This window comes from Stylophora pistillata, chromosome 6 (genome assembly GCF_964205215.1).
Source record: "Stylophora pistillata chromosome 6, jaStyPist1.2, whole genome shotgun sequence".
Taxonomy (NCBI): Eukaryota; Metazoa; Cnidaria; class Anthozoa; order Scleractinia; family Pocilloporidae; genus Stylophora; species Stylophora pistillata.
The window spans coordinates 24138570-24154593 of record NC_142524.1 but is presented as its reverse complement, the minus strand read 5'-3'; the positions used below and the strand labels follow the sequence as shown (position 1 = coordinate 24154593).

Sequence of the window (16024 nt, the reverse complement as noted above, 5' to 3'; positions counted from 1 at the left end):
TTTATTTGCCTTATTTTAAGAATACATTTATTTCCAGCGATAACAGCAAGAAAGTGAGGAGTCCCAAGAAGCCACCGGACTTATGGAAGAGCCACCTCACTTACAATAATAAATCAAGTAGAGAAAAAGTGCTGCGAATGTGCGGCTAGGCCAATCCAGTGATTATGTAAGCAAAAACTCTTGCATTTTCGTCTTAAAGCTAAGGTTTGACGAACGAGTCACTGAAATAGGGAGAGAGTTCCAAATTTTTAAAAACCTTGGTAGAGAATTGTAAATTGCTTGAGATTTGTGCGGCACAAACGCGTTCGATGATTTCTGGCCTTTCTGGTACCATAGTTTTGAATTTGGCTATTCGTTACAAAAAGATTGAGAAGCAATGGGGGCTATAAGTTATTTTTAAAATCAAATATAAATTTGGCGATTTCATACGAATTAACTTGGAAAATATCTAAAGTCCTAGTTTGGAGAATAAAGGAGCGGAGTGGGCTCGATAGTCTGAGTTGGTGATAGCCCGCGCAGCACACTTTACGAAAGTATAGAAAACAGAATGGAGAATATGCATACTGATGTAAGGGATTAACTGATGCGAAGGATTAACACGTAATATATTTTAAAAGTATTCCCTATTCTCTCACGCTTTCATAAAGCAAAGAGGATTTCATTTCTTCCTACAAGTTTCTTCGCTAACAACAACTTCGCTTCATAATCGTCTAATATTCCTTATGAGAAATTTTCCAAAGGGTTTAAAAGTTTTGCTTGGTAGACCTTTATGAGTTAGTGTTTACTCACGATTAAGAATCCCTTGGATTAAGTCTCTGGTCAAATTAGAGGGAAAAAAGTTGCTCTTTAAAAATACAGTGGAACAGAAGAGAGACTGTGGATATTATGCTGAATTCAAGTGGAAAACATGTTCCATATGAGATCGTAACAAACATAGAGACACCTGTCATATTATTATTGTTAAGCGACAAGTTGATTGTCAGACCCGATTTATGCTGTCAGTGATAATAGCCCAGCAGCTAATAAAAGACTCGCACAGAAACGCATATGACAATTTTGAGCCATTAAACGTTTACCTTTCTACCAGTTGTAACAAATTGCTTTCGCTAAAGGTTACTTATATCACTTAAAACACACTCAACTGGATTTGTATGACTATTCTCCGAGTCACGTTTTTGCTGGGTTATATACTGAGGCTAATTACTACTGAAAAAATTGTAACTAATGCGCCATTCACATCAGCAAAACCATTTTTAGTAAAATCAGCTTTCACGGAATAAAAATCAGCGATAGCAAACTGAAAAAAATTAATTTCAGATTGGGTTCAAGTAATCACGAACTTTCATTTTCGTAAGTGAGCTGAATTTGAACAAACAAACACCGGTGTAGCTTCTATCAAGAAAAGCAGTTCGAACCGTACCATATTTGACAGAATAGTTTTAAAACGTGTTTTAGCTTTGGCGTCAATAAAAAAGAAAATTAAAAAAGAAAACGGACCAAGAGATAAAAAATTAAAAAAACGTCTAGTATAGTTTAGATAAGTAGTATCAGCGAAGGGAAAACAATAGGATTTTAATGAAGCTTTTAAACTGATACACACTTTTAGAAAACCCAATGATGGACTCACATTTTAAAGCTTTTAGAAAGCAATTGATTAATGTTTAATGAGTAAATATTTAACGTATTAATTCTCAATTAAACTGTCGCCAGTTTTAAAACGTTTTCTGTTTTATTAAAGGCGTAGAAAAGATGCAGTTTTTATTCAATAACGAAACGAAAATCTTTTATTCAAATTATTAAAGGAAAAATAAAAGTCGTAAATTCTCCTCAAGTTTAGAAATCAAAACTGAATTGGAAACATTACAGGATGTTAGCGATAATATTAGGAGTAACAGCCAAAACGATTCAATCCTACATTTGGGACTTAATGTCCAGCTTATCGTGTCTAGCACAACGAAATGAGTTTTAAAATTAAAAAGGTGATCGCCTCCAAACGCTGTTAAATTGCTTCATTAAAAATAAGCTTTTTTTTTTTTTTTCATCATTAGTGTTTTTGCAGAATCCTACCGGTCTAATCCACATCGTGGTAAAAAAAATCAGTGCAACTCTAGTCCTCTGGATATACACTGAAAAAAAAAAAAAAAAAAAAAAGAAAGACTTATGATTTATGTTAAGTTTTGAGCGAAAACTATCGATGAATTAGCCATATTACCACTCACAGATATCTCTATATGCCTTTTTTTGGTATGTTCGGCTTCCATTTCCGCTTGGCATAGCTAAAGGAAGAATTCGATAATAGCTCTATCGCACTAAAGGGAGTTTCTTCATTCTTTTGAATATTTCACAGTCATTTGATAACTCTTTGGCAAACAAGCTGACTAAAAATGGATTGAAATGTTATACTTTAGAGGTTTGGCTGAGGATTCAGGATGCAATGTTGGCAACACACATATCTTTTTCCAAAAATATAACTTTGTAAAGGAAAGGTTAATTGATTCCGAGGTCATACTTCTGCTTGCCGCCTAAAGCCTAATTTGATATTTTTTACTTGCGTAAAACTGCTTTTTTCAGCGATTAAAAACACATTAGAAACTAACATTTTAAACATTTCCATAAGAGCTTCGTGTCGACCATTAACTTTGCTAATAATGATAATAACCTTTTCCGTGATGCAGGTATATAAAGCATATTTGCAGATATTTTTTTCCAAAGCACACAAGTTCTATAAAAACTCTGACACGACTTCGATCGGATCATTTCAGCGATGACAAAGTTCTCCTGTTTTTTGGTTCTGTTGTGCGGTTTTGCCGTCTCATTCTTGCTGTTGGCTTGTAATCCAGAAGTGGAAGCTCTAGCGCCCATGCCCCCAGGCTCCATAAACATGGCCAGAAGATCAAGACCAGAGGTAAACTGGCGCATTTTTGTGACCAAATATCGCCTTTTGATTTGTTGAACGACGGTAACCAGGGGTAACCAACGGCAAACCAAAGCTTACCTTTTCACTCTTCACGTAAAATGGCGTGAATCTTGCTGCTTTGGCTTCGCGTGAGCACACGTCATGGTGGATCTGAAGGCGCCCTTGCATGATTTACAAAGAATATTTTCGGTGCCCCTTTTCCGGCAATTTAATTCTACTCTGTGAGAGGAAAAGTTTCACGTGAACGCGGTACTAAACCTTTCTAATATAAGCCAGTTACCGGAAGTCTTTCACAGCTCGTAAGATCTCTTACTGCCGTCTGTTGAGCCTACGAGCAGGCTTTTGTGTTTGGGTTTCACTTTTACGCCTTTTTGGGCCCAGTATCCTTTCCTACCATTGACAGCCGCTCGCGGAAAAAGTTATTGAAACTCCTGCTGTAGCTAGAATAGAAAAGAATGACCAGAGTTGTTCAGTATTGAATTAGTGGCCAATAATACGGCTTCGATGACAAAAAAATTAGCTAGTATTTGTACACCCGCCCACAAACTTTTTATAATCTTAGATTTTGTTCTGTAGAAAACGACCTTCTACGCATACATTTGTTTAATATCAATGTAAACATTTGAGTTGAAATCTATCTCAGCTTTCTTAATGGAGTTTAATATGATGACATGCAAAAAAACGGCTAACTTAAATTTATAGTTTTCATTTTTACAGGTGCCAATAAACCTGGTGTAAACGCCCTCGCCATTAGGAAAAAAAGTTTAAACTCTACGTGAACCCAAAAACATCGGTTTTTTTCATAAACCCCTTCAAGTAATGGTAACAGAAGGCGCTTATTCCATAAATACAACACAACTGAACTCATACTATATACTCTTATTTCCTATTTCCAGTTTCTTCATTCCCGAAGAAGCATCTGTGAGGCAGCTCGTGCTCTGAATTGCCTGAGAGACGACTCATAGTAAGAGCAGCTGAAAACACGAAGGGACTTATGCACTGAAAGAAAAAAAAAAATCGAGCGCCTTGATCTAAATTGTCAATAAAGTGAATGAAAGCTTAATGAGAACCTTACTCTGACGTTTTTATCCTTGGCCGTGCCATCTCTCAGTTTTCACAGCAGATTTATAAGGGTTCATGAAACAGCACACCCACGTGGGCTTTACGTACTCTAAGCAGTGCACCCACGCTAGCCTATTTATCTTCAACCCTGTTTAAGGTGGCTCGTACCGGTTTTCATCTATTTGATGGTTTGTAACTTTGAAAGAATACAACAGAAAGACTGACCAAGGCCAGTTGAACACTTTTACGGGGTTGAATTACATAATCATTGGTTACCATAAAATAAGTGTCATTTCGTCACTAGCAGTTTCCATGGCAACGCTTTCATAGACTTATTCAAACGCATTTTTTAGCTTGTGGCTGAAATAATTAAAAAACTAACCCGGTGCCCCCCTAATCTTTTTCAGTGATTGCTTTTGGCACTTGAAAAGGAAAATGCACATAGATTTTTAAAAAATTCTACGGAGCGGAATTTCAGAAAACCTACAAAAATGGCAATTTCCACACATCACAAATTTCCTTTCGTAGAATTTTCTATTTTTTTTTCTGATGATTCCTTTGGACGTTATTATCATATTGGAACAATAAAAAGAAGGGGTCACCGGACTTGTTTTCATGCAATAGCTTTCGTGAGTTTGGCAATTTCCACGCGCGTTCTCGCGCATTTAAAAATCTGGATTCTATAAGATCGACATTTGCTCATGATCTGTTTTAGCTACCGCTGACAATTGCGTGTGCGCGAGCACCTACGATCTGATGTTTACAGACGTTTACTGCTAAGAAAATCATTAAACAGCCGTCAAAGACAGCCTCCGGAGCTCATCTTAAAAATCCTACACATGACTTCTGGCTATATCATATTATTTTCCTTTAAGTTTCAAAGTCTTCTTCCACTTAAGGTAGATTATCCTTCACTCGAGTTCTTCTTTTTTCGCCGTCGCAAGATTTCATATCGGTTGAATATTTCTTTTAATTGTGAAGTGAAGCAACCTTTACTTCTCCAAAAATCGTCTTCGTTATCTTAGTTTCTATCTCCTGCATTCACAGCGGCCGCTCAACACATCAAATACAAGCTCTTAGGTAAACTTCTCACAAAAGTAGAAAAAATTCCAATCGCCGCCATCTTTGTTTTGAATATTCATCTTTTGATCTCGCGCTTCTTTCGCACGTTCCTCTCACACGCGTCACGCAAGAGTGACCTGTTCCCCGCGCGAGGAAACTGGTACGAGCCACCTTAATTCCATCAAAAATAGCCAGAACTGGCACAGTTTGCCGCAACATCCCCATTTCATTTACCATCAATTGAGGCTTTGTCTAAAAGCCACGAAACAACCGCGCTTTTTGTCGCAATTTTTAGGTGACTTTTCAGCTGTCTTCAAAGGTGTTACTCCAAGATATCTGCATCTGATAACGTCTTTCTCAGAATTAAAAACTAAATATCTCAAGTAGAAAATTCCCTCGAGGAAAAGGAAATGCCCTATTGTTTATTATCCTCCCCATGGTAATTGGGTTTGAAAACGTAGATTATTCCTATTAGGCGTTTTGGTGTGTGGTATCTCTGAGTGATTTAACGAGCTCTGCCGTGTTTTTGATAAGCCCGCCGGGCGACTCAAAATACAAATAACGAGTAACTGTTTTATTTTGTGCGAATTTCTTACTGAAAGATGGGAATAACGAAGCAAACGGAGAGGCGTAGCAAGCGCAGCCAACCGGTTAAATAGGTACAAAAAAATAAACATTACAAGATAACGAACTGTCCAAATATCACGTGATATTTGTTCTTGATTCGCGCGTTATTTGTTCTTCACTTTGTGCATTAAATAATGAAGTTGCTTTATTGGATTCAACGCCTTTGCTACAGTCAAAGCACGAAGCATGCGGTTGTTCGTTGTGGCCTAAAAACCGAGGAGTTCGGGGAAGTCAAAAGTCGATTGAGACTAATCCTAAACATCTGAGTTACCAGTAACATTTTAGACACAGTAATTCTCATGTTATCTTAGTTGTTTCTATTCTCATTCGTTTGTAGAATCCACTCTTGCAGTCACTGTGAAACCTCTATAGAAGATATTATTAATAAGTCGAACTCTTACACCTAACTGTTTGTTCAAATTGTGATAGAGTAGTGTTCGTAACAACTTGACCCATACTGAAGGTGTGCGCATGGACGAAAATACATTGAAATAAAAATTGTTGAAATTGTTATATGAATATCATCTTCCTGTTCCTTGGGAGTTTATTAGGATGACTTCCGTGCTTGAAACCTTCCTCCACCTGTTTTTCCCAAAGAAGAACCTCTTTGGTCAATTTATGCGACATACTCGGTCAGCTTTTATCTTCCTCTACACCTGATTAACCTTTCTCGCGACAAAAGCATGATTTCAATTTCTCTTCAGGTGCCTCAAATCGGGTTAATTAACAACTATTCACCGAAGTGGAGGTGGTTAGTGGTGGATATTTACCGAGCCGCTTTGCGGCTCGGTAAATATACACCGCTAACCACCGACACTGAGGTGAATAGTTGTTTTAGCATATACTAAAACAGTGGGATAATATACACCACCAAAAATTGATTTTAATTCATACGATTCCAAAATTTCAACATTTTCCCGCGAGTAACGATCCAACGCGGCTCGGATCGCGGTAAGTGATTTTTTTGTCGTAAAAACTGCCGTCTCGTTTTTTTAGCTGACAGATAAAATTTCTGAAGACATTTTGTTTAGCTCTGGTGGCGACATTTCTTCAAATGGTGTTGCAAACTCTTTTTGTATTTGAAAAAATTATGTAAAAAAATACCATTCAACTTTGATTTTCAAGTAAACAAGTGAGGTTACGCAAGATTAATTTGCATTTGTAAACAAAACCTTTTTCACTGGTTTTTATCGATAAACTCCCGGTTACCATTACATTTAAACACAGCCAAACCAAATTTAGTCGCTTTCTCTGTGTTTTCAGGGACTGCTTCGTTGTTATTTGAGTGATTTATTCGCTTGTCACGGATGCAAACCGGCACGCCACTTTTTCTCGAGTTGCTCGGAGGTAAGTAGCAAAGGATATTCGGAGTTTGACTAGCCAATCAGAGCGCGCCTTCAACGCTATCCACTGTTTTAGTATATACTAATAACAGATATTCATTTTTTATCGACGGGGAGGGGAGTCGGAGAGTTTTATGGGCGGGGGATTACATCGCCTTCATGGGAAACGAGGGAGGGATCAATCGTCGCTTGTAGAATATCAAAAAATTGAGTTTTTCTTAGAACAATCATTTTTCTATACAGCCCCACCCCTCCATAATGCACTCTGTGATAAGTTTCACTGCCTTTTCTCTCCTCTCTTGTCACCTTCACGAACCTGGAGGCTTCGGTTTTCTGATGGGGTTAATTATTGGAACAAGTTATATTTTTGCCTTGTTCGCGTTTTAGCGCGGAATGTCCCGGTCGACAAAACCCACGCGAGATCATAATGTGATAATTTATGCTTTTTTCTTTTTGTGAACGGATACAACGGGAACGAAAATAAGTATGGGAGCGCTGTCAGGAGACTAATTCTTGCTAACTGCGATATTAGCAAACATCACTTTTGAATTATTTAGCACGCGCCAACCGAGGTTCATAGAGGGATGTGTCGGAAAACGGTATTTGCGGTTAATTGCTTTTTGACAACTTCGATCTTTAACGAAGTTGTTTGCGTAAGTAGTGATCATGAATAAATTAAATTGCAGTACCTTGACAAAAAAGCAAAAGGCAGGTGAAATCGTCTTTAACAGGTGACATGCAGCAGTTTACAGAGGAAGCTTGCTTCATCCAACTTACCAGAGAAGCGATAGGCGAGAGGAAAGTTATAAAACGCTAGTTTGCTCTCTCTTCGAAAGGGAAAAAAAGCTGGCAAATCGTTGCTGGAAAAAGTCACACTGTTTTAAGGACTCGTCCTTCCACAGTTAGAATGCAAACGAGCTGATCGCTAAATTTGACTAAGTACATTGACGTATATAGATAATTATTGCAGTTTTGTGCATTTAGAAAATATGCAAAACCACTCCTGGTCTCTGTGGCTTCTCTCACGTTTAGATTGATTTATGGGTTCGAGAGAAGAGGGTTAACTTAAATTCAAGACAAGAACTGTTTCGTAAAAGTCCAATCTGCACGATAAAGGGAAGTGTCAGAGACTAAAACAACTACGAGCGGCTGGAAGTGTTGAATCATTATGACTTGCCTAGCGTTAAACTCAATTAATAAGTCAGAAAATTGTTGTAAACGGAAATTTACTGAAGACAAACACACAGGTGTTTCAATTAAAACTAATGGCTTTTTCTTAACACTTCCCTTTGGCTACTTTCTCGTATTTACTTAAAACCTAATATCATGCGAGGAAAAATGATCCCATAAATATCATGGTGGGCGGCTCACGACAAATGCGAGACAAACATTCAATGAGCCAAAATGTATAAATGAGGCTCATACCTCTCTTTGTATCGTAACCAAAGTGACTCCACCGCAACGTTGTTTATTTCTATTAGGAAGGTAACAAGGAGATGGAAGCAAAAATGGCACTCAACATTCTTTTCCTGCTCTCAATCCTTCTCATCCAGGGATGCTATGTGGAAGGAATCGCACACGCGTGCACTACAAACGACAATAGGCCGGTAAATAACCTTATTTGTTTCGATAAAAGATAATGATGCGATTCTTTCCAAATGAGACCAGCGTGTGTAGAAAGCGAGAACTAGGAAAAGAAACAACAACAACAACAAAAAAAAAAAACAAACAAACATTATCTCCGATCATTATTTGTATAGCAAATTCGCCTTTTCTTGAGCATGGAAATGCATTTCCAATTTGTAGGACCACACGTTATCAGTTACGTCAGCAATTTTCTTTCTTTCTTTGTAGAGGTGCAAAGGGGTCAAAGCAAAAATCATGAAAAAGGATGCGCGGCGAATCTGTTCCGCCGCTCGAAGGCTGAGTTGTGATCAAATGCTACAGCACGACTACCCCGACTTCGAGAGCCAGAAATAAGGGATTTACTAAGCTTAGAAGATGTTTTAAACTTTAAAATCGTAAAACGTTGTTTAGATCTTTCAAAATCTACCAGTAAAGTAAGTCCACAAAAAGAAAAGCATTGTCAGTTATTTTTGTTTTTGATTTTTGTCTTTGTTCTACTTTCACTTATCATTTCGTACAACTCAATGCTATAATGTCCAGTAACTGCCCGCGGATAAATACCTCATAACGAAAGAGAACCGGCGTTTGCATCGTACCCTTCTCAGTTTACCCTTCTACTTTGGAGGGACAAGAAAAAACTATTAGGCAAAAGAAAAAGATCAGAAACCTTAAGTACGAAATCAAACTTCGAATAAAAAAAAGAGAAAAAATGTACTTAGAAATATTTTTTGCATTTTTTTTTTGGCAAAGGCCGACAAGTCGATCCCAAACAGACGCAAGCCGTTGTAAATTTATTCAAGCTAAAGCAAGTCTATGTATTATCTTTATGAGCTAAATCAGAAAATCCACGTTATAAAGGAGAAATTGCATAGATTCAACTCTCTCCTGTTACGGTTGCTCCCATAAAATTTTAATTTTCCAAAAGCAGAGGCCATTTTCCCATGATATCACAGTGGCCTCGTTGGTTACCATCAACCAACTCAGATTTAAACTATTTTCTTATGCAGAACAGTTTCTTTGCTCCAACAAATTTACATAGGTACATACTGGAGCCCATTACGGGTTCCTAGTGCATACCGAGTGATTCAAGTCGCCCTTATGAAAATACTAAAATTTTACTCTGTCTCATCATTAACGATCCCAGAATTCACGTGCTGCACGGCAGTAATAAATACTCTTTCTTGCAGTTAGAAAATATGCAAAACGACTGTTTCTGTCATTTAATTTTTCGATCGACTCATTTGAATTTCAAAATGTGTCCTAATAAGTAAAAAATCCTTCTGCCTGGTCAAGGAGAGTGTCACTGATTAACAAATAAGAGTGGTTAAAGGGATGGAATAGTTATAACTTAAAGTCAGAGGAAATGTATTTGATATTTAAGAGACAACAGGTTTTTAAAGCGTCATTTCCAAAAGCAGCTCAAGCAGGAAGCTTGCAGATCCCACTGTATTGATCTCTACAGCTATCGAAGAAAAAAACGTATTCCATCAAAAATAGCCAGAAGTGGCACAGTTTGCCGCAACATCCCCATTTCATTAACCATCAATTGAGGCTTTGTCTAAAAGCCACGAAACAACCGCGCTTTTTGTGGCAATTTTTAGGTGACTTTTCAGCTGTCTTCAAAGGTGTTACTCCAAGATATCTGCATCTGATAACGTCTTTCTCAAAATTAAAAACTAAATATCTCACGAAGAAAATTCCCTCGAGGAAAAGGAAATGCCATATTGTTTATTATCCTCCCCATGGTAATTGGGTTTGAAAACGTAGATTATTCCTATTAGGCGTTTTGGTGTGTGGTATCTCTGAGTACTTTAACGAGCTCTGCCGTGTTTTTAATGAGCCCGCCGGGCGACTCAAAATACAAATAACGAGTAACTGTTTTATTTTATGCGAATTTCTTACTGAAAGATGGGAATAACGAAGCAGACGGAGAGGCGTAGCAAGCGCAGCCAACCGGTTAAATAGGTACAAAAAAATAGACATTGCAAGATAACGAACTGTCCAAATATCACGTGATATTTGTTCTTGATTCGCGCGTCATTTGTTCTTCACTTTGTGCCTTAAATAATGAAGTTGCTTTATTGGATTCAACGCCTTTGCTACAGTCAAAGCACGAAGCATGCGGTTGTCCGTTGTGGCCTAAAAACCGAGGAGTTCGGGGAAGTCAAAAGTCGATTGAGGCTAATCCTAAACATCTGAGTTACCAGTAACATTTTAGACACAGTAATTCTCATGTTATCTTAGTTGTTTCTATTCTCATTCATTTGTAGAATCCACTCTTGCAGTCACTATGAAACCTCAATAGAAGATATTATTAATAAGTCGAACTCTTACACCTAACTGTTTGTTCAAATTGGTGATAGAGTAGTGTTCGTAACAACTTGACCCATACTGAAGGTGTGCGCATGGACGAAAATACATTGAAATAAAAATTGTTTAAATTGTTATATGAATATCATCTTCCTGTTCCTTGGGAATTTATTAGGATGACTTCCGTGCTTGAAACCTTCCTCCACCTGTTTTTCCCAAAGAAGAACCTCTTTGGTCAATTTATGCAACATACTCGGTCAGCTTTTATCTTCCTCTACACCTGATTAACCTTTCTCGCGACAAAAGCATGGTTTCAATTTCTCTTCAGGTGCCTCAAATCGGGTTAATTAACAACTATCCACCGAAGTGGAGGTGGTTAGTGGGGGATATTTACCGAGCCGCTTTGCGGCTCGGTAAATATACACCGCTAACCACCGACACTGAGGTGAATAGTTGTTTTAGTATATACTAAAACAGTGGGATAATATACACCACCAAAAATTGATTTTAATTCATACGATTCCAAAATTTCAACATTTTCCCGCGAGTAACGATCCAACGCGGCTCGGATCGCGGTAAGTGATTTTTTTGTCGTAAAAACTGCCGTCTCGTTTTTTTAGCTGACAGATAAAATTTCTGAAGACATTTTGTTTAGCTCTGGTGGCGACATTTCTTCAAATGGTGTTGCAAACTCTTTTTGTATTTGAAACCATTCTGTAAAAAATACCATTCAACTTTGATTTTCAAGTAAACAAGTGAGGTTACGCAAGATTAATTTGCATTTGTAAACAAAACCTTTTTCACTGGTTTTTATCGATAAACTCCCGGTTACCATTACATTTAAACACAGCCAAACCAAATTTAGTCGCTTTCTCTGTGTTTTCAGGGACTGCTTCGTTGTTATTTGAGTGATTTATTCGCTTGTCACGGATGCAAACCGGCACGCCACTTTTTCTCGAGTTGCTCGGAGGTAAATAGCAAAGGATATTCGGAGTTTGACTAGCCAATCAGAGCGCGCCTTCAACGCTATCCACTGTTTTAGTATATACTAATAACAGATATTCATTTTTTATCGACGGGGAGGGGAGTCGGAGAGTTTTATGGGCGGGGGATTACATCGCCTTCATGGGAAACGAGGGAGGGATCAATCGTCGCTTGTAGAATATCAAAAAATTGAGTTTTTCTTAGAACAATCATTTTTCTATACAGCCCCACCCCTCCATAATGCACTCTGTGATAAGTTTCACTGCCTTTTCTCTCCTCTCTTGTCACCTTCACGAACCTGGAGGCTTCGGTTTTCTGATGGGGTTAATTATTGGAACAAGTTATATTTTTGCCTTGTTCGCGTTTTAGCGCGGAATGTCCCGGTCGACAAAACCCACGCGAGATCATAATGTGATAATTTATGCTTTTTTCTTTTTGTGAACGGATACAACGGGAACGAAAATAAGTATGGGAGCGCTGTCAGGAGACTAATTCTTGCTAACTGCGATATTAGCAAACATCACTTTTGAATTATTTAGCACGCGCCAAACGAGGTTCATAGAGGGATGTGTCGGAAAACGGTATTTGCGGTTAATTGCTTTTTGACAACTTCGATCTTTAACGAAGTTGTTTGCGTAAGTAGTGATCATGAATAAATTAAATTGCAGTACCTTGACAAAAAAGCAAAAGGCAGGTGAAATCGTCTTTAACAGGTGACATGCAGCAGTTTACAGAGGAAGCTGGCTTCATCCAACTTACCAGAGAAGCGCTAGGCGAGAGGAAAGTTATAAAACGCTAGTTTGCTCTCTCTTCGAAAGGGAAAAAAAGCTGGCAAATCGTTGCTGGAAAAAGTCACACTGTTTTAAGGACTCGTCCTTCCACAGTTAGAATGCAAACGAGCTGATCGCTAAATTTGACTAAGTACATTGACGTATATAGATAATTATTGCAGTTTTGTGCATTTAGAAAATATGCAAAACCACTCCTGGTCTCTGTGGCTTCTCTCACGTTTAGATTGATTTATGGGTTCGAGAGAAGAGGGTTAACTTAAATTCAAGACAAGAACTGTTTCGTAAAAGTCCAATCTGCACGATAAAGGGAAGTGTCAGAGACTAAAACAACTACGAGCGGCTGGAAGTGTTGAATCATTATGACTTGCCTAGCGTTTAACTCATTTAATAAGTCAGAAAATTGTTGTAAACGGAAATTTACTGAAGACAAACACACAGGTGTTTCAATTAAAACTAATGGCTTTTTCTTAACACTTCCCTTTGGCTACTTTCTCGTATTTACTTAAAACCTAATATCATGCGAGGAAAAATGATCCCATAAATATCATGGTGGGCGGCTCACGACAAATGCGAGACAAACATTCAATGAGCCAAAATGTATAAATGAGGCTCATACCTCTCTGTATCGTAACCAAAGTGACTCCACCGCAACGTTGTTTATTTCTATTAGGAAGGTAACAAGGAGATGGAAGCAAAAATGGCACTCAACATTCTTTTCCTGCTCTCAATCCTTCTCATCCAGGGATGCTATGTGGAAGGAATCGCACACGCGTGCGCTACAAACGACAAAAGGCCAGTAAATAACCTTATTTGTTTCGATAAAAGATAATGATGCGATTCTTTCCAAATGAGACCAGCGTGTGTAGAAAGCGAGAACTAGGAAAAGAAACAACAACAACAAAAAAAAAAAACAAACAAACATTATCTCCGATCATTATTTGTATAGCAAATTCGCCTTTTCTTGAGCATGGAAATGCATTTCCAGTTTGTAGGACCACACGTTATCAGTTACGTCAGCAATTTTCTTTCTTTCTTTGTAGGTGTGCAAAGCGGTCAAAGCAAAAATCATGAAAAAGGATGCGCGGCGAATCTGTTCCGCCGCTCGAAGGCTGAGTTGTGATCAAATGCTACAGCACGACTACCCCGACTTCGAGAGCCAGAAATAAGGGATTTACTAAGCTTAGAAGATGTTTTAAACTTTAAAATCGTAAAACGTTGTTTAGATCTTTCAAAATCTACCAGTAAAGTAAGTCCACAAAAAGAAAAGCATTGTCAGTTATTTTTGTTTTTGATTTTTGTCTTTGTTCTACTTTAACTTATTATTTCGTACAACTCAATGCTATAATGTCCAGTAACTGCCCGCGGATAAATGCCTCATAACGAACGAGAACCGGCGTTTGCATCGAACCCTTCTCAATTTACCCTTCTAATTTGGAGGGACAAGAAAAAACTATTAGGTAAAAGAAAAAGATCAGAAACTTTAAGTACGAAATCAAACTTTGATTAAAAAGAAAAAAAAAAAAAGGAAAGAGAAGAAACAGTACTTAGAAATATTTTTTTGCATTTGATTTTGGCAAAGGACGACAGATCGATCTTAAAAAGAGTGATAGTTTCGAAAAAAACTGTTTGGGCTGCGTCGGTGGGGGTAACGAAATAATTTGGATATATCAACAAAGTTGAAATGGTAAATTGGCCACCGTAACGATTACAAAAGCTGACGTTTTAAGCGTTAGTCCTTCGTCGGAGCGAATAGAGGAATTGTGGGTTGTGTGTGCTTTAAAGGCAGGAAAATAGAGCTACGTTATTGGTGGGAACATGGCAACCTGAAAAACAAGAATAAATTAGTGGAATGAAAAGCGTTCGAAAAAAAAGACACAAGCCCTTGTAAATTTATTCAGGCTGAAGCAAGTCTATGTATTATCTTAATGAGCTAAATCAGAAAATCCACGCAGTAAAGGAGAAATTGCATAGATTCAACTCTCTCCTGTTGCTGCCGCCCTGGGTAAAATTTTAATCCGCCTAAAGCAACGACCATTTTCGCATGACGTCACGATGGCCTTGTTGGTTACCATTAACCAATTCAGATTTTAACTATTTTCTTATGCCGAACAGTTTCTTTGCTCGAATAAATTTTCGTAGGTGCATACAGGAGCCCATTACGGGTTCCTGATACATACCAACTGATTGAAATCGCCCTTACGGAAATACTAAGATTCTACTCTGTCTCATCATTAATGATCCCTTGACTATGGTAGAATTCACGTGCAGTTTCTCGACAGGGTAAGCGATTGGTCCAGTGCATAATGGATTCCACCACTCTCCCCTCCCCTACTATAACGTTGAAATGCTCCATTGCCTTTGTTCAATCTTATTGTAAAACAGCCTTCTCAAGAATAAATTTTTTTACTAAGAGACTGACCATTGGCAACCAAAAATGGTCGTTTCATCAGTAAGACCATTATACAAATCTATTATACTCTGTCTCATCATTAACGATCCCAGAATGCACGTGCTGCACCGCAGTAATAAATACTTTTCTTGCAGTTAGAAAATATGCAAAACGACTGTTTCTGTCACTTAATTTTTCGATCGACTCATTTGAATTTCAAAATGTGTCCTACTAAGTAAAAAATCCTTCTGCCTGGTCAAGGAGAGTGTCACTGATTAACAAATAAGAGTGGTTAAAGGGATGGAATAGTTATAACTTAAAGTCAGAGGAAATGTGTTTGATATTTAAGAGACAACAGGTTTTTAAAGCATCATTTCCAAAAGCAGCTCAAGCAGGAAGTTTGCAGATCCCACTGTATTGATCTCTACTGCTATCGAAGAAAAAAAAAGCTTTAAGAGAAATGAGAGATGAATCGATTGAACACAACCTCGTCGTTGTGTCATGGCGTAGGTGAAACTCATATGGTGCGTCAGAAAATTTCATGCGAACTGAAATTTACGGAAGACAAGCATTCAGGTGTTTCAATTTGAACTAATGGTTTCTTTGGCTCCTTTACTTAAAACCTGATATGATGCGAGCGAAAACAATCTCACCAATATCGTCATACATATCACAACAAGCTGTAAAAAGAAAAAAAGCATTCAAAGAACCTCTTCTCATGAACTAGGCTCATTGCGCTTTCTATCCTCATCAAACTGACTCCGGCGTTAAGCTAACTGTTTCTATAGGAAAAGCAGCAAGGAGATGTGGGCGCTGAGCATCCTGGTCCTGCTCTCATTTCTTTTGATCCAAAGATCCTACGTTGAAGAAATTACTAGTAAAGTAAATATTAAAAAAAAAAAACTGATATTTT

General features: G+C 37.9%; 3 long non-coding RNA genes across 3 annotated transcripts; all 3 read left to right on the top strand.

The window, feature by feature from the left end:
• The first annotated feature begins 2667 nt into the window (after positions 1–2667).
• LOC111329830 (uncharacterized) lies at positions 2668–3986 on the top strand. Its single transcript, XR_002694748.2, has 2 exons — positions 2668–2905; positions 3814–3986. It is a non-coding gene; the product is annotated as an uncharacterized LOC111329830 (long non-coding RNA).
• A 3726-nt stretch (positions 3987–7712) lies between these two features.
• On the top strand, positions 7713–9104 carry LOC111345198 (uncharacterized). Its single transcript, XR_015988811.1, has 2 exons — positions 7713–8618; positions 8866–9104. It is a non-coding gene; the product is annotated as an uncharacterized LOC111345198 (long non-coding RNA).
• A 2506-nt stretch (positions 9105–11610) lies between these two features.
• On the top strand, positions 11611–14001 carry LOC111329828 (uncharacterized). The gene is made up of 2 exons (XR_002694747.2): positions 11611–13518; positions 13763–14001. It is a non-coding gene; the product is annotated as an uncharacterized LOC111329828 (long non-coding RNA).
• Positions 14002–16024: the final 2023 nt, after the last annotated feature.